The sequence below is a fragment of the Choristoneura fumiferana genome, chromosome 10, assembly GCF_025370935.1.
Source record: "Choristoneura fumiferana chromosome 10, NRCan_CFum_1, whole genome shotgun sequence".
Classification (NCBI taxonomy): Eukaryota; Metazoa; Arthropoda; class Insecta; order Lepidoptera; family Tortricidae; genus Choristoneura; species Choristoneura fumiferana.
In genome coordinates, this window is record NC_133481.1 from 8,632,687 (window position 1) to 8,652,118 (window position 19,432).

The 19,432-nt window shown below is 36.2% G+C and overlaps 1 pseudogene; it reads left to right on the forward strand.

The window, feature by feature from the left end:
- Nucleotides 1-19,432, forward strand: part of LOC141432025 (uncharacterized) — a 118,236-nt pseudogene that overhangs the window by 91,155 nt on the left and 7,649 nt on the right.

Below are 19,432 nucleotides of genomic sequence, written 5' to 3' on the forward strand. Positions count from 1 at the left end.
TTTGTGTTTGAAATTTTGTAAGTATTAAATTATCTTAGGACATACCTACCTACAGTGACGAAGGTACTAAGGTGTACAGATATTTTTAACCAATGAATAAAAAACCGGCCACGTGCGAGTTGGGCTCGCGCACCGAGGGTTCTGTACATTCTGTAGGGTTCTGTAACTGTTTATAATACATATGTGATAATTTTTTACATTTAAAAAATAAACATTTTAATTATCAGTTAGATCTATGCTTACGGCGGCGCATAAAATGATTTTTACGTTAAGAAAACTAAACAGTTGATAATTAGAACAATATCATTATAATTTTGAATAGAACTTTTGTAAAAAAAAGCCCATTAGTCAGTTGTATACGTCATGTTATGCCAAGTTTGCATTGTACAAAGCTGACGTACCCTTGTTGAGAACAAAGGTATTATGTAGCAAATGTTTGACATTTGACGAGGAAATAATAAAGCCTTCTTAGATTTAGACGGTCGTCGCAACGCTAGATGGGTACACCTTCAATTTTGAATCAAATAAGACATATTATGAGCATAATAATATTATATCTTACCCTAAAATCTTAGGCTCAAAGATAAAAGCATATAATGACGCTCACCACGATCTTTGCTTTAAAGCGTGTTTAATTAACACCTAAACATTCTGCTTAATAATAATAAATGCGAAAGTTGGTGTGTGTGTGATTGTGACTTTTTCATACTAAAGTAGGTAGACAGATTTGAAGACAAATAGCTGAATGTCTGAAATAACAAAGATGCTACTTTTTAAACTATAACTATTTTATGACTATGTCTGAAATAAATATTTTGAATACCTGTTAAGTATAAAAACATGAAAATTTTCATGAAATGTACCTTAATGAAAACCACGATTCTCTTGGGACTTAGTGAAACTCTTTACTCGTGCCAAGCCGTGGGTTAAGGCTTCAAATGGAATAAATTGAATAATAAGCTATCTTCCCTCATCACATAGCAGCTCAGCTACCAGTTGTCAGAAAGCACAGTTTCTAATTAATGCTGTTACGAGTACATTGTTTAAATACGCTTTGTGCCGCACGTACCCGAGAGCCGGGAACGTTTGCATACTGAGTACCTACGTGGAATAATGGTATAATTTTCGTTTGCATAAATCCCTGATTTTCTCCTACCTCAGAAATTCGTCTCATAGTAACCTTTTACTACCTATTAAATACATTACCTAACACAATTGTTGCCTTGTTTTCAGGTGTCAGTTGCTAAAAAATTATAAGCTGTTAGTCGTGAAATCTTCAGATAGTACAACCTTTGCTTAGTTTATACATAGGTCAATTTGGTGTCAATTGTCACTACGATCTTCTATGATTGACTTGTATATTTATACATGTAGTTCTCAAGCGGACACAATCTAAATTGCAGTTTTGCAAAGTACTTAATTCTGTTTATGAATAAAATTTACATTTTGATTTAACTAATTTCGAATTACTTTTGTGTGTCTACAGCGTGACGAGACGGACGCGAAGCAGTTGACAATAACTGCTGCGACGCACACAGCCGGCGGTCGTTACACGTGCGAAGTGTCCGCCGATGCGCCTTCCTTCCAGACAGCGCAAGTTCACACCCACATGTATGTCGTAGGTAAGTTGCCATGAAATACAATACCGATCATGCTTTTCTTGCTTGTCACTCAGTGTTACGGCCCGGCGCGAGTATTTTCTCTGTTCTTCACTGGGGCCAAACGAGTGTCATTTTTCAGTTGTGACTCACACCAAATACGCTGCATTCAGTTTCTTACAGAAAGCAGCCTGTTTGTTCCACATTGCTGACGTAAAATGAGTTGAGGCAAGGCCTTTTGTGAGCGAATTATGCGGCTCATTTTATAAGACATGACTTAAAAATTACATTTGTTTATCAGCCGGTGGTTACTTGGCATTCGCAGAGCTATTCATGGCCGGGCCGTCACTGGGTGAGTTTATAAAAGATGAATTGTGCGACAGGTTGGAGCATGGCAAGTTTGACATGCTTCACGCCGAGCACTCCGAAAAGCAGTTTTCAGGAAATTTGGCCGTTGTGTCTGTCGATGATACTCTTAACAACTCGAGCGAGAATTATTTTATATACAGTAGCCAAAACTGTAAATCAGCGTTATTGCAACATGTAAGGTCAGTGTTGGCTATTGCGTTAACACCAAGTCACCACTCAATCGTTGTCTAAAGTAGACAATTTTCACAATAAAATGTCATAATTATTTTCTTTGGGGCGTTGCCTTGTCATCGCAGTTCACATTGGGCCACAATACAGCGGGTATCTGTCAAATCAAAGTCCTGTTTGGTGCACGGAGCCATTAGCAAAATCTCAATTTCAAAACCGTCATGAAATCGATTTGGATGCGCGCTGCGCTGCCATATTAAGACCACTAGGTATTAGGCATAAAATAGTTTCCAATCCACAGCAATAAGCATATTGCATAGTTTAATCAGCGTAGCTATGTATATGAAGTAACTAGTTTTGAGTTGAAGAATTTTTGATGATCTCTAAAGAAATTACATTGCGCTTAATTAAACAGTAGGTTCATTTATTTCTTATTTATTATTACCTCTGAGTGCTGGCATGCGGACACTAAACAATGGGAATGTAATAATCAAAACACCGAACTGGCTTCATATCCCATAGTTTAGACTAGATGACTATAATGTGTAATGATGAAATATTTAGACATATCGATACCTTGGGGCTCAAAGGGCGTAAAGCACATAAGACAACTTTTCAGAAGCAAAAAACTGGAAAAAAATATTAAAAAATGTATAGTTCTGTTGTTTCTAATGTTACATAAAAGTCTTCTACTGACGAAGAGCTTAGAATTTTTTGTAGTTTTTGTTAATATACTCCAATTGGATGCAAACTGTAAGGCTATAGAAGAGACAAGTGCACTATACGCCCCGGTGAAAACACAAAGATTGAATCAAATGTACTTTAAGACCTAGTAAACTTGGCTTATTTCGTTTCACAAGGGGTAAAGGTAACATCATCACAAATTTTACTTTCAATGGGTCGTATAGGAATGTTCAACTTTATTTTTATGGTAATAAATTAGGCCGTTTCAGATAGTAAAAAAATCGTATTATTCCATACTTTATATTAGTCTGCGGTTATTAGAATTTTTCGATTTTTAAGATAGCAAATTACTGCTCACTTCCATTGCCGCCTGTTTTATTTCTGGCGGCGTCATCATTTATTCTGCATCACTTAATCCACCAAAGTCACACATTCTCACAGATAAAAAGTCGTTTAAATAGTAATTAACTCTTTTATATCTTTCAATTTTCAAGAACTCCGTGCAAAAGCAAAACAAATCCCGCTATTTTGACAGGTTTTTTTTTCACTAATTACAACCTTAGAATGGTCCCGGGAACTTTGTTCGAATACAGCCAAATTAAATAATGTTGAAATATAAAAATTTTATAATAATTGTAAAATTCATTTATTGTCAGTTATGTAAGTGTTCATTATTCAATAATTGCTCATGTAAACATATTTTAATTAATCTATAAAGTCGATTTTACAATAATTAAGTAAATATAATAGAATGTTTGAAGTTTTTTTTATTTTATTTTAATTCCCGCCATTTGCAGTGCGAAAAACAACATTGTGAAACGTTTCACAATGAAATGTCAAAGTTGCGATCACACAATGCACCTCATTGGATTACCGATAGCGATATCGTTAGTAGCAACACGGGTCGTAAAGGACATTTTTGAGCGAATCTCTTTACGTGGATTATACTGATCGATAGAGAAAAAAAACTGTATAAGACACCCATAGAGAGTGCCTTTACGCTGTCCTTTACGCTCTTTGAGCCTCAAAGTACCTATCGATATTGTCAAGAAAACCAGATGGAAAGCAACGATTCAGTCGGGTCATGATACACGAGTATATAAAGCTAAATAAATGAGTCAGTTTGACAGAAGTTATCTCGTCGACAAATAAATTTAGATTTAAATTTAGTTTTCCGTTTTAATTAATTGATTAACTTTAAATTTAAATTTGCCTCCTACCAGGAAACTGCTTTTATTTAATAATACCATGCTTAATAAGATCGTTGGATTCAATAGTTTAATGTTAAAAATAATCCTAATCAAAGTAATCGAAGTAACGATGATTTGCACAAGGCCAACAACTTGTAGAATGCTCAGCAGATCATTTCTCATAAAAGAAAAAGCTGGCGGAAAACGATACTCGTTTCCGCACCAGATGTTATTTCAGCTTTTGCTGACACGCTACTCGCCGTAGTTATAAAACTACTGCATTTCTCGAAATACGTGCCACATTATATATTTTAACGGGCTTATAACCACGTCTCGGAATAAAACATAACTATTCTCAAACTAGAAACTATTTAATTCACGTGTGTGTATGTGTGTGTGTGTTAATATATCTACTATCAAGTATATCAGCTAGTCAATTGGTATTAAAAATATTTTTATTCCCCATCCTATGGTAATTTTATAAAAATCCTTCTTATTGCACCTGTATATCTATGCTCCATCTGAACCATGTATCAGGTACTACTCGTATTTATACGGAATGCCTCTGCCTAGAAGTTATAAATTAATGTTATTTCCTACACGGGGCTAACAAAACTATGCTGGGTTCTCCATAAACGGGTATAATTCAAACAAAAAATGGCCCCTAAGTTTTGGGAACGATAAGGACATTGCTAAGAATGATTTAATGTCGTGTGCAAGATCCTTTATCACAAGCTGTCGTCCAAAATGGTACTGGAATTTAAAACCATGTAAGGTAAAAACAATTTATTGAATCAGGCTGTACTTTGCGGAGGTCCATATCAATGTTAGACATCTGTTCTAACATCTAATCTAGTACAAGGTGAACGGTTGTGTTGCTCTGAAGATGAGCTCTAAACTACCTACTGCTACTACTAACACTACTTGTAGTGTGGTAGTGGTGATTGTTGGGCTCGTGTGTGTTCTTACAATGTGGAGGTGTTGGAACTATCATATAGTCGCGGGTGAGCAATGTAATTGTTTTAGTTAAGTGTCAATTGTGTTTAGTTTGGAGTTAACAGAAGAAAACTGAACTCAATGCATTCAGGAATTTAGCTGATTAAAACTATTTCGTTTCTAGAAGTAGAATTCTGTAAACGAAATCCCGTCAAAACATTACATGTAAAAAGCTGCAAGTCTCGCAACGCAACGCAGTTCTTATTGTTAAAAAGGTTTGAGATGCAATGTTATACCAAGTCGGTTATTTTCGGGAGGTGTCCATAAGTTCCGGTACAGGTACTTTTGGATGATTTACATATACATAGTTAAGTATGTATTATAATGATAATAATGTTTATTTGTCAAAGAGGGTGTACAAAAATGGTCCTAAGCTATGAATACATAAAAGATCTCCTTCTTGTGCCTACAGACACACAAACAACACACAAACATCACACCTGTATTCCCAAATGGGGTAGGCAGAGCACACGAAACGTTACCGCTTCGGAGCCAATTTTAGCAATTTTAGGTTGTCAATTGGTTTCATGGACACTATAAACTGTGATAAATTATTGTAGGTACTTAAATATCATGCTGCACATCTTTATTTGTATATTTATCTTTACCTACCTGGTACCCATAGTATTTACAAGCTTTTCTTTATTTGAGACCAGGTAAATTGGTGTAATTTCGTACCATGACATTTATTTCATCTATTCACATTAAAAGTAAAGGTAAATTGTAATTCGCGTTTTAATGTTTCATAACCATAGCTGTTTGCTCACATCTGTTTACCCAACCATCATTCGATTGGAGCAGTTGAAACTTCGAAAGTCAGTACTCCTTAATAGAATATTGTTCGCTTTAGCAAACCCACCTTAAATTACTAACGCGAAAAGTTTTTCGCCGGCCCGTAAGCACCTGTGTATAATGGTGGGGTCTAATTGGCTTAAACATTACAGGTCACTAGCCTTCACACCTGGAGTTACTCCGTTAGATTGAAAATCATCTATATAAGAGTAACTTGAACATATAACTTTAGAAGACCGGCCTTTAACGAGGTTTCTTGATCCTGTTATTATATTCAATGACATTTTATCTTTGTCTGAAGCTAATGTACTTATAAACAAAACTTAATTATTAGCGCGGAGCAACTCGCTTGCCCAACACCTTTCACGGCGCCTGTCTTGCGATGTAATTGTATAAGCTTATAGTACGGTTGGAATTAGCTGATAGAACCTTATGCGAAGTCTATTCAGAATATTACCATCATCGTACTCGCAAATCCAGTCGCTAAACAGCAGTGCTTGCGCTTCTGGATTCCAACGTGGAAACTGAGACAGCTGGTGAAATTATTCTGTTTTAGCCCTCTAGGCAACGTATTTGCAATCCTCTATTATCAGGTACCATCAGGAGATCCATTAAAATAAAATAAATGAATAAATAAATATCACGGGACAATTCACACCAATAATTGACCTAAGTAGTCCCAAAGTAAGCTTAGCAAAGCTTGCGTTATGGGTACGAAGCAACGGATTAATATAATTATATAGATATAGATACATACTTAAAATACATAATAAACACCCAAGACCCCGATCCATTCCATTGGCTTTTTGTCATAAAAAAACTTGTAACTTTTTCATTATTTATTCTAGGGTTGGTTGTTCTCAGATCTACCGCAATCGGACCCAGTGATGATCGGAATGAAGCGCCGCTACCGAGCTGGCATGACGCTTAAAGCGGAGTGCTTCAGCAAGAACTCGAACCCCGCTGCCAACCTTTCCTTCTTCATCAACAGTGAACCGGTAAACTATTTATTTTCAATTCAATTAAAGCAGTTTATATTTCAACAAGACCTAAGAACTGCTATTTCATCTCATCTGCTTTTTCTTCTTGTTGACAAACATTAGTGTTGTTGCTGCCTATAGTTGTGAGCATGCGTGCACTTGTTTTGTCACTTAATTTATTACGTCAATGGAGATGTTTAGGATCTCAGAAGAAATACATCTATATGAGTTTATAGGTATTAACGCTAATAAATACAATCATATACCTAAGAGCTAAATACTACTAAATAATAAATCTACTAGCTAACTTAAATAATATTTTTATATTATAAAAAAAGACCGCCTCGAATCGTTCCTGGCGCAAAGGTGCCCAACACGCTTGCCGCGTTCCCGCGTTAAACGGCGATAGATAGCCTTTGCATCAAGAACGACTCGGAGCGAGAGTCTAATCCCCGGTCCCGCAGCCGGCGTCCTACTTCTTTAAAAAACAACTTAGCCTCCGAGCACCAACAACCGGTCGTCTCCACCGCAAGCGCAGCAAATATGTAATTGGAGAGGGCTGAATATTAATAAATTAGGTAAAAAATATGTTAATTTACAAAAAAACTATTTAATAACTATAAAAAATAAAATTAAAATTCATTTATTTCAAGTACAGACTCATATGCAATACAAAAAAATCAAAATAAAAAATATAACTATGTGTTAAGTATGTCCGTACCTAACTTAGAATAGGGAACGACTATACAGATTTATGCTCTAACTACCTAACTTTGAGCTAAGTAGGTACAGTGCTACCTTAATATAACGAACCTCAATATAACGACTTCCTCGATTTAACAAATTCTTCGTTATCCCCTTGAATTGTCCATAAGAGTTAAAGTAAAATATACCTTTACATTTAGTTTTTTTTTTACGAGGAACCTTTTTATAACGAATTTTCAACCATCTAAAAAGTGTAAATACCTCTAATTAACGAATTTTGTCAACTCAAAACTCTATATAACGTTTTTTACAAACAACCTCTTTATAACGAATTTATAACCATAAAAAAAGTGTAAATACCTCTAATTAACGAATTGTGTCAACTCAAAACCTCTATATAACGTTTTTACCTTTTCATAACAAATTTTAGACCAACCTTACCTCAATATAACAAACCTCAGTTCAACGAATTATTTGATAAAGCGAATATTTACTTGTTCCCTTCCGATTTGTTATATCGAGGTTGCACTGTAGTAAGTATCTCAAATAAGTTTCTCATTTGCCAGATCGCGTTTATGCTATAAGTTTTCCCATTGCTTTTTCAGCGGCTACTTGCGCTTTCTTTATTAAAGCTACCTTAGGCCGTCTTGCAGGAAAAAATAAATCTAGATTTATAAGTTATCCAGGTTTAAGCTTGACAGTTTCATACAATTTGACACTACTAAACTGAGCTTAACGCTAACTCGAGATTTATGTGTTTACTCCAAGTGGGCCATAGTGTTTAAATATCACGATAAAGTACTGAAATCACTAGTTGACTGCAACCTTCGTGCCGACAAACCTGACGACCCCAATGTAAGTTAAAATAAATCAATCTATTGTTTGTTCCTCGTCAATGATCGTCATCTTCTAGGTAAACCTTTATGGTTATGTAAAATATCGCACTTTTTCAAAATACCTAATAATACCATCAAAGTTAAGTACATAGCGGAATTTAGAACAAATACAATACGGAGACTTTTCTATATTAATACGGTATTTGAACATTTTGTATTATGTTTTATAAATTAAAACTTCACAATGCCTGTTATCGAATAGAAAAACAATTTTTAAGCTACCTTTACAAATAACAAAGTTATAAAGGTTTGAAATTCAAGATTAGACAGAGAAATACATACTGACATGTGACGTCACACGCCAGTGCCGCCATACTTGCCGCATAGAGAAAAGCGTTTGAGAAAGAGACAGGTATATAGATTTTTCGAAAGTCTTATGTGAAATTCATCATCATCATCATCATCATGTCAGCTGAAAGACGTCCACTGCTGGACATAGGCCTCCCCCAAGGCTCTCCACTCAGACCGGTCTTGTGCTTTCCGCATCCACCGCGATCCCGCGATCTTAACCAAGTCGTCGCTCCATCTTATTGGAGGCCTACCGACAGCTCTTCTCCCGGTCCGCGGACGCCATTCGAGAACCTTCTGGCCCCATCGGCCATCAGTCCTGCGAGCAATGTGCCCCGCCCACTGCCACTTTAGTTTCGCAATTCTTCGGGCTATGTCGGTAACCTTAGTTCTACTGCGGATATCATCATTTCTAATTCTATCCCGCAGAGGAACCCCGAGCATAGCCCTCTCCATAGACCTCTGAGTGAGTTTGAGTTTTCTCATGAGGCCCATCGTTAGCGCCCACGTCTCAGATCCGTATGTCATCACTGGCAACACACACTGGTCAAAGACTTTTGACTTCAAACACTGCGGTAATTTGGACGAAAAGACACTGCGGAGCTTCCCGCACGCTGCCCAGCCGAGTCGGATTCGACGAGTGATCTCTTTCTCAAAGTTGGACCTACCTAACTGGACCGTTTGTCCCAGGTATACATAGTCGTCAACAACTTCGAACGCAGAGTCTCCGACTACTACGGGAGTTGGTACAACATGAACATTCGTCTTGAAAGTCATGTCTAATGTTCATGTTGTACCAAATCCCGTAGTAGTCGTGGACAAGAGTCCATGTTCATTTTCAGGCCAACTCGGTCGAAAAACTCTACTGAGGTCAGCAAGCATAGCACCGATGTGAAATTAATAACGAGTTTTTTTTTTGAAGGAAATTATTGTGAGGAAACCTTCATAAACCTACGAAGCAATTCAATGGTGCGTGTAAAGTACAAAACAAGCACTGAGCCCGCGTGGAAACTACGGCCCAAGGCCTCTTAGTCTATAAGGAGAGCTGTGCATGATCGTAGCATGATCATATGGGCATGATGTAGTGAAAGTAAGGAATGGTCCAGAATTAGCTGTCACCAGCGGCGAGCAACAAAGAGGCACACCTACATATATGTATAACCTTAAATTAATGAACGGATCTGATGACTAACGAGCGGGGCTTGGCCCACTTGGTGCAGATCCGGATAAAATACACAGCTTCATAATCTATGGAACATTATATGTTGATATTAAATTTTACTATGTTACCTACTATATTATATGCTAGTAGACTAGATTATGCCCGAGGCTTTGCCTCTGCGGAAAATAAAAAAAAACCGGCCAAGAGCGTGTCGGACACGCCCGAAATAGGGTTCCGTAGCCATTATGAAAAAATTAAGTAATATTTTTCCAAGGATTTCGTATTTTGTATCTATCATCTCTATTTCTATTGTTATTGACACAAAATTAAAGATGACAGCTACTGGGACATTGACCAACACTCCGACCTACCTTAATACCCTTACATAGTGACCTATATTTATTCATCAGTGTAGTTCCCGTATGAACCAATCTTTGTAATTGTACTGGGTGTATATTAGATGTCAAAGCTTTAACATTTATCATTGTTCTTATGTTTGTCACGAATAAATATTTTCTTTCTTTCTTTTCTTTCTTTCTTTATCATGCGGCCTTAAACTGACCACATTATTATTATAATGTACGAAATTTCACAATTACCTGTCTCGTGCTGGTTTTACAGAAAACCTGGGGTGTAAATATTGCCATGCTGACCGAATTATTGCCAAGTTTTCGCTCTAATATGACTATATAGACTGCTATGCTATGTGGAAGTCATATAATTTTTACTTGGATAGTAGGTATGTTCAGAATAACAGCATTTCAGCAAAAGAAGTCGCGTGTTCGTTAATTAAAGATTTTTGAAGCTGACTGTACCTATAACAACATTAGCGACTACAGTACGGTTACATGACGGGCATTAGTTAAACTATTGACTTTGGCCATTTATTTCATCTCGCTAACTGTTGATTTCTATTGTAATACCTAAAATTTGGCTAATACATTAAAACACAATGACTTGGCTAATACACACTGAGTTACTGACTTTACATAAAATCAAAACTTTTTAAAAATATTAAAAATATTGAAAAAAAAATAGGATATCGTACAGTGGTAGAGTTAAGAAGGTATACTTTAAGCGCCACTTTCTCCGTTAGTATTTAATTACATCTTTGTCGTAAAATTCTTGAACACGGCAAAAGTTTAATGTTTTAGTTCCTTTTTTCCCGTTCTTTATTAAATTGTTTACTGTTGTACTCTAAAGGAAATTATTTAAAATACTTCAACAAGATGTAAACACCCTCTTTTATAGCAATAGTAAAAGTTTTGTGACCCCTTTTCATTTACACCCTGCGATGTGACTTGTGAATATAACAACCGCAATGTCACACACTAACGAAGGTTAGCTAATCAAATCATCATATTACGTGCTCTTGTTAACAAATTGACAACGAGTTGATTAGGTAAAAGTGATCGTCAAGAATATACGCATTTCAACAAGAAAATATGAATTCAAACTTCAAACTTCTTTATTTGCACAGAATAATACAGTCAAAAAGATGGTTGATTATAATTATAACTTAGGTACTGTTCGAAACTTATTCTACTATAACTATTATCTTATATAATATATAAAAATGAATCCCTATTCCCTTGCTCACGGCATCACGCATTTCGTATTTGTTGTGTTCGCTATTGTCAGGAGAAGGTTCTTATAAAATAAGACATAGAAAATTAAAAAAAAACTAGACCGGGGGCGAAGCCGCGGGCACCAGGTAGTTTATTATATAAAAAAATACTAGCATGCAAATTTTATAAACTATTAGAAAGGAATATGTTTACATTATAATACTAATCCTTGCGTAACAATTTCTTAAGCTATTTCGGAACTTATAAACGGCAACTGTTGCAAATCAAAGAGGCAATTTATTAAATAGCTTCATGCACATTGTGTAGCACTGCTTGGAGTAGAAAGCCGTCCTAGGCACTCGTCCATGGACCAGCCTCCCAGGATTTCTGGTATTTATTTTGAGGAAATGCAGTTTTTGCCGTTTTAAATAAATTTATTACGCTTTTCATTTTAATTTGTTTATTTTTTAATTTTATTATGTTTTCATTGTACATAGTTATTTACGGGTTTACGGGTTTCAACCGCCTTACTTTCGTGGTCACATTTTTTATGAATCGGCTGTGGATTTTCATGACGTTTTCGATTATTTGTTGGAATTCCTATACTTCTACCAGATAGCTGAAAATTTGTATCAGAATCGTCTGTTATTTTTACAGAAAAGTGTCCACGAAAATGATTAGGAAACAAACGCTCGAACAATGGCCCTTACCTCAGCAATGTTTTATTTTAGTCTGAATATTAGGTAGAGGCTATTATTTTCGTAATATCAAAGTAATATGATATTAATAAGACAAAAGATATTTGATAAATAAGTATAGCATATCAACTTTCTTAATATCTAAATATTGCTGACATACCTCGATAAAGAGAGATAAATATTTGTTTTGGGTAAATAAAAAATATACATATTAAACATAGAGATTTTTATTAATCATATTCAGGCACGCTAAAACTCTGACAAATACATACAAAGAAAGAATAACTGTCTCGTTTAATTCCCTCTATATAATGTTGGACTGTATTCAACGTGTTAATATAATTTAAGCTCCTACCTAAAAAGAAGCAGAAGATGATATAAAGAGTGTAAATGCCAAACCAATTGGTGATTTGGTGAAGCATATAAGTAAAACTTTGAGCGGTGGCAGGTGGAATGGGGGTAGGAACAGTGAGCCGCAAAAAGGTTTGATTGATGTTAAAAGGGTGAGTGATAGAGTAATAGCTGTTAAAGTAATGTAGGAGAATTTGGTTGAGAGAGTGATACATAGCGGAATAGTGTGAACATTCGGGATTCATAAATAAGTCAAATATTTACAAGCTTAGGGTAAGGTGAGCGTTAAGGTGAACTTGTTTTTATGTGTTTTCTTGAAGCAATTTCTTGGGTGACTGGTGGGAAACTTTACTGTTGGGAAGAATATAAAAGTAGGGTTAATACAACTTGTAAAAAGATGGATAAAGTAAGGGATTTAGAACCATATAACATTGAAAGGGCGCCATTAAAAAAGTTGCTTCTCTAATAAAAATACTTAGAAAAAAGCGACGAGATACATGTTTTGAAATCTGCAGTCCAGCAGAAATGATCAAGATGCCATTTAAAATTGAATCACGACGTTACTGTAATGTCTTCCTCGAAAAGATGAAAATAATTAAAGTGTATATTTATGCTAAGTGCACGAAAATTGCTATTCTAGGTAATTTCATGCAATAAATGTTGGTGAAAATTTTATGACTGCTATTATAATTTGCTTATTTTTATATTATAATTTACTATTAAGTATAATTCTCTACTCGGTACAAACAAAAAGTGAAAACACAAATATTTTCAAGTGCAGTTTTAGATTTATTTTTCAGTTAGGAGTGAAGATAAAGTTCAAAATAAGTTGTTGGTGAAATGTATTTCAAAAGAGCTTTCTAACAAAACAACCTTTGCCTTACCTGCATACGTTTACTAGAAAGCTCTTACAAGTATTGCCCCCATTATATGTGAGCAAACATTCGAAATGGGCAATATGTTTGCTTGTAACATTGCTTCCAGTTACAATCTACGTAGCAAAGTTGCCGTACCTTCTACAATGTAGGTATGCAGCTACAAAGCTTACTTACTTACTCGTATATAAACAAATACAATTTGTAATTTAAATAATACTTTTGATTGCTTGGAGGGACTCGAATGAATATCATGTTGTTATTTTTAAATTTAACATTGTTAAATTGCTTCTGTATCGCTACAGGCATTTGCTTTAAACACAACGTTTAATTTACTCACTGCTGATTTAGTGTACCGTGTGCATGAGATATTATTTATTCAATATAGGTAAGTAATTAGGTCAAAAATAATAATATCAATTAATCGACATAATAATGTACAGTCTGTCTAAAAATATACTAGTGGCTTTGTGAGTGGGTATAGTACAAAACGGAACTAGTTTAAAACTAAATAAATTTACACCGCTCACCTTACGGGTAAAACACCCATAGTAGCTCCATCATTTTGATAAAAAAACCTAAATCTGAATCGACAAAAAAAACATATAAGTCATTATCGAGCCCGCTCACATACTTTCACTAAAATCCGTTGAGATCAGTGACCTGTAGAGGAGAACGGTTAGCCGGACATACGAAAGCACTCTTGGCCTCGCCGGAAGACCTTCGCTGACTCCACCTCAGGAGTCCACATTTATGCCGAGGCGGGACCTTTTCGTGCACACATGTAAATTTTAATTAATTTATTATTTTATATTTAATTTAAAAACTTTTTTTATTTCCACTCTTTTTGTAATATTTATGTAGTTATCATATTATGTGTGTGTCGAATAAACTTTTTCATTTCATTATTTATTTTCTTGGCCTAGCAGACACGGACACGCTGCGCTCGCGCTTCGCGCTACATTGCTAAATAAATACCGATAAGTTTTCAATAAGTAGTTTTTTGTAACTCTACATGTTTGCGAAACCTAGCCTGATGTATATGTCGGCGGCCGATCGTAAAATCCGCCAGATCACGAAATTCCTAGGCCTATCGTGTAATGGCGCCTTTTCATGATATGCCTAAAAGTTGGCCAGGCATAATCACGATGTGCCTGAGAAACAATACGGCAGATCGATTAGAGCAACGCATTAGTCGATATTCCTAGCTCTATACCAGGCACATCGTCATGTCCCGAAAAAAGTATAAATTTAGGTACCTACGACGAGCGAAGCGAGCAGTGGTTAGTATGAATTGTGACCACAACGCACGAGCCGAGCGAGCGAAGCGATCGTGCCGCGGCAGTGGCCGGCGAAGTGCCAGAACCGATATAGCGGCGTTTCATGATATGCCTAGGAATTTCATGATCTGCCTAAACGTCACTAGGCAAATCGTTAAACGGTGAGTTTTGAATGATAGGTATGGCGGATGTCCCTTAACCAATTCATGAAAAGGCGCCATTGCACGATATGTCTAGGAATTTCGTGATCTGACGGATTTTACGATCGGCCGCCGACATATACGAGTACATAATTTTAGACGTGGCTGTACAAGCGTTTGATGACTAAAATCACTGGCTAATGAATGACTTGACTAGATTTTATCATTATATTATGTTTGTTATTGCGCTACCAATCAAACATACCATATTATGCTAACGAACATAATGAGTTCTAAACAGTCTTGCATGAAAAAACCTTTCGAAAACATTTATTTATTTCACCAACTCATATAATTATCACTACAGGTGCTGCCTAACATTTTGTTCATATATACGTACGCAGTACATACACGTACGTATACATAGAGTACGTATGAGTACGTATTTGCAAGCTCGTAGAGACACCATACCGCGCTGAAAAATTGCGACAAAATGCCTCGTAAATGTCGTTTGCTGACTGGAAAAATATTGCACGCTGGGAACATTATAATACTCGTATACTACCTACCTCTATGATATTGGATAAAGCTTATACATACAGACAAAGAATCGCTGCTGTAAAACTTTTAGTTAGGCTGTTAAAAAAATCACCAATAGAATCACTCCACAATTTACTCAGCGCTGCTTTCATAATTAGTGGATTTTTACTGCACACGCCGCTGTTTTTCCTCGCTTTGCTCTCGTAGATGCCATCTTTCTTTCGAGGCAAAAACGATCCACTGGGCATTTATGGGTTGTTAACTAGGTCGAACAAAAAATGGCTCTTAGGTACCAAAACATCTAACTAGGCAAACTCCATACTAGTTACATCGAGAAATAAAATGACATAAATCGTGTAATGATGTAACTCGCAACTACTTTTTATAATATTGAGCACTTATTTTCCTTCATTGAAAAACTGAGGAGACTTATGTACATATTTATTTTGAAAGAAAGAAAGAAAAAAAAAATATTCATCACATTTTACAAATTAAAGAAAAAGAAAAAAGGAAATAAAGACAAATTTTGTCACGAAATGGTCCCAATTCAGCATGATGTCAACCTTGCGGCCGACGCTGGTCTTCCGTTGGAACCATTTAGGAAACTTATGCATCAACAATGAACTCGACAACTAAAACAATTTTTTCACAGTACACAAATCTCACAATCACAAAATATAAATAAAAGAAAAAAGAACAATGTGCACATCTGTATAGGCCTATTACCTTTGCCAATCATTCAATATTTAATTATTGACGTGCTTGCTAACCGACTCCAAAAAAGGGGAGGTTATTAATTCGGGTTATAATTTTTTTTAAGGTTTGTTACCTCAGAACTCCGTCATTTATGAACCGATTTCATTTTTTTTTTTCGTCTAGAAATGCTTTAAATTAAATCCCATAAGAACCAAATCAGGATCTGATGATTGGATACTAAGAAAATCGAGGGAACTGTACAAATATTGTAGGGACTCCTATTGTAATTTTGATATTTAGTAGTAATTCGTGCATTTGCTCTTGAAAATAATCATTTGGTGAAATGGAACTTATGATGACGAAGACCACATTTGACCAACGGAGCGACTACCCAATAACAAGTACTTCACGGGTTGAATTTCAATTACTTTAACACAGTTGCTAAGCAATTTATGCTCATCGTAATGCATATGGTGAAATGGAATGGGTGATGAAGCACCAGGACTCCTCAATAATCAACGTCTGAAAAAGCAATTTTTCGTAAAAGGTGACGAGCAGTTGACATTAAACTACGTATTGTATCTTAGATCTTTTAGGTACACTAAAAAGCTTGATTTTTTATTATTATAGCAGGAGTGATTGAAGTATAAATAGTATGGAGGTGAGGTAGATGACTATAGGTGCTCACTCCTGCTGGCTCGTGCTGAGGCACCGACTTCAGACTGGTAGAAAATTATTTTCATGGTTTTTAGGGTTCCGCACCTCAAAAGGAAAAAACGGAACCCTTATAGGATCACTTTTTTCCGTCTATCTGTCTGTCTGTCAAGACCCTTTTTCTCGGGAACGCGTGGAGGTATCAAGCTGAATTTATATCAAATACTGAGGTCTACTATCCCTTGGCGCTGTGAAAAAATCAAACTTCTAAGCCAACGCAATCAAAAGATGCAGCCGTTTAGGTATGCTGCAAATTTCCGCAAATTTTCGAAACTCGCAAGGGAATCAAAACCTACAGGGTAGGTACCGGTCTCAGAATGAAATTTGGTCAGAAAAGTCTGAAAATTATTTTTAGTCTGTCTGTAAATAAATGCACTGCTGCGTACTTTTATAGGGACACTGGAGTGTTAAATTGCTGGAAGCGAGAAAAATTGATGATTTTTTATGTCTGTCTGTAAATATTAATGACCAATATAATCTGACCCCACACTGCGTACATTTTGCTCAAGAGTAGGGCTCTGTATACACTGGAGGTGTTAAATTGCTCGGAAAAAGCGAGAAATATCTTCAAGACACGATTCCCGTTTACTTACATACCTATAAATGTGTACGGAACCCTCAGCGCGCGAGTCCGACTCGCACTTGCCCGGTATTTTGTAGTCAGTTCAATTTTTCGTGATAAATTGTTGTTTTATCACGAAAATCTTGATTTTTTGTCTGTCTGTAAATATTAATGACTATAATCTGACCCCACACTGCGTACATTTTGCTCAAGAGTCTCTGTATACACTGGAGGTGTTAAATTGCTCGGAAAAAGCGAGAAATATCTTCAAGACACGATTCCCGTTTACTTACATACCTATAAATGTGTACGGAACCCTCAGTGCGCGAGTCCGACTCGCACTTGCCCGGTATTTTGTAGTCAGTTCAATTTTTCGTGATAAATGTTGTTTTTCACGCTTTTTATTTAGAAACAATACTTATAATCTTTTCGAATATGAGGATCATTCACAATGGAAATGTATTAAAAATAACACTAACAATTGAAATAACACTACTAGTGCTGAAATATTGTATTTTTTCTGAGTCTACGTAAATAGAAACGACGATTGACGATATTCAGGATGGACAGTTTTCTTTGTTGTTGTATTTCAAATGGTATTTTTTTTGCTTGGGCGCATAATTTCGAGCTGTCGAGTTTCTATTTGTACTCAATGACAGTAAATCGCTGTATCGTTTGAAAACATCCGTCTGTTTTGTGTGTAGTCAGTGTTTCAAATTATCCGTATATTCTGTGTGTAGTCTGTGCCCATTACAATTATTTTAACATGAGCGCTACCCATTGTGCTATCTCGTATCCGCCGCAAATTCGTGCAGAACATTGTTCTTAGTGAATATCGCCTGATATCTTATCCTGTCCGGGGTACCTACCTGCTTTTTGGTCCTTATCTAAGCAAGTAATGTTAATATTTAAAAGGTTAGACAGGCTTTCATGGCCACCGAAATGTATTTTAATACATCACATTTTGCAGTGCTGATTTATTCATTCTCTTAGTAGCGCTTATATACCTATCTATAGATGTTTATTAACTAAAGCTTAACAATCTAAACTAGACTCAAGAAAATTTATGATAAACAATTGAAACGTACTTAGTACTCCGGATGTTTGAACTGTTAGTGTTAAATACGGAATTGAGGCCGTATTGGCTAACTACGTTTCTGGCGCTCGCGATCGCAATCAAATGACAGTTTTCGCATATAATCTGTCGTTTGATTGCGATCGCGACGCGAGCGTCAGAAACGTTAGGCAATACTCTGGTCTTCAAAATTATACACTCCGAGCTACTGAGCTAAAATGACACTTATTTGGATATATTTACCGTATATGCTTCCTGACTGATGAGCCCATAACACATTTTTTCTTAACTAAGAAAGCATGTTTTGCTTGCCTACTGGTGATCATTACCACCTCTGGATACTTACAGCACTAGAGGATTGCTGTTGGATTGCCAGTCTAGAGGGCTAAGATAGCATACCCCATACTTCAGTAATTTCACTGGCTCTCGTACTCTCCACGCCGGAACACAGCATTACGATCACTGCTAGCGAATAAGACTGAATTTACACAAGATCCTTCCACCCTCAAAACCTACGTACGTCCCGCTAAACCTACACTTAGTTTTTTCAGCATGCATGTAACTATATAAATGTACTAGTAGAGTAGTAGGTATGCATGACCCTATTGTTTATGACCGTAGGCGTCGAAAGTGCGACGTGAATCTGTGACCTGTGATCGAAACGATTAATGGCACCCCAGCGAAATCCCTGGCTTATTATTAACACACGCGGGACTATCCGCGTCGTTAATTATGCCTCAGTACCTGTTGTGACATCAATGAGCTCTGGATCATTAGGGATGATTAAAGATTTTGCCTATACATTGATTTGGCTATCGGTCGGACAAAGGGCAAGCCTTAAGTAAATCTGACTGCGAACTAGATCTGGATAAGGTTAATCAGTCTCTAACATCTACATTAGGGTGACCTGTTTAACAGTTAACCACATAAAATTCAAACCATCACATCTCGTTATTTTTTGTTCAACATGAACTTTTTTCCATTCTAGTCAATAGTTCGTTGGCTGCATATTGGCATTAAAGAAATGATCATTTTCTCATACATTTTTGAGATAATAATCCTATTTAAAAAAAAGAGAATTGGTTAACTGTGTCCACACTGTCGT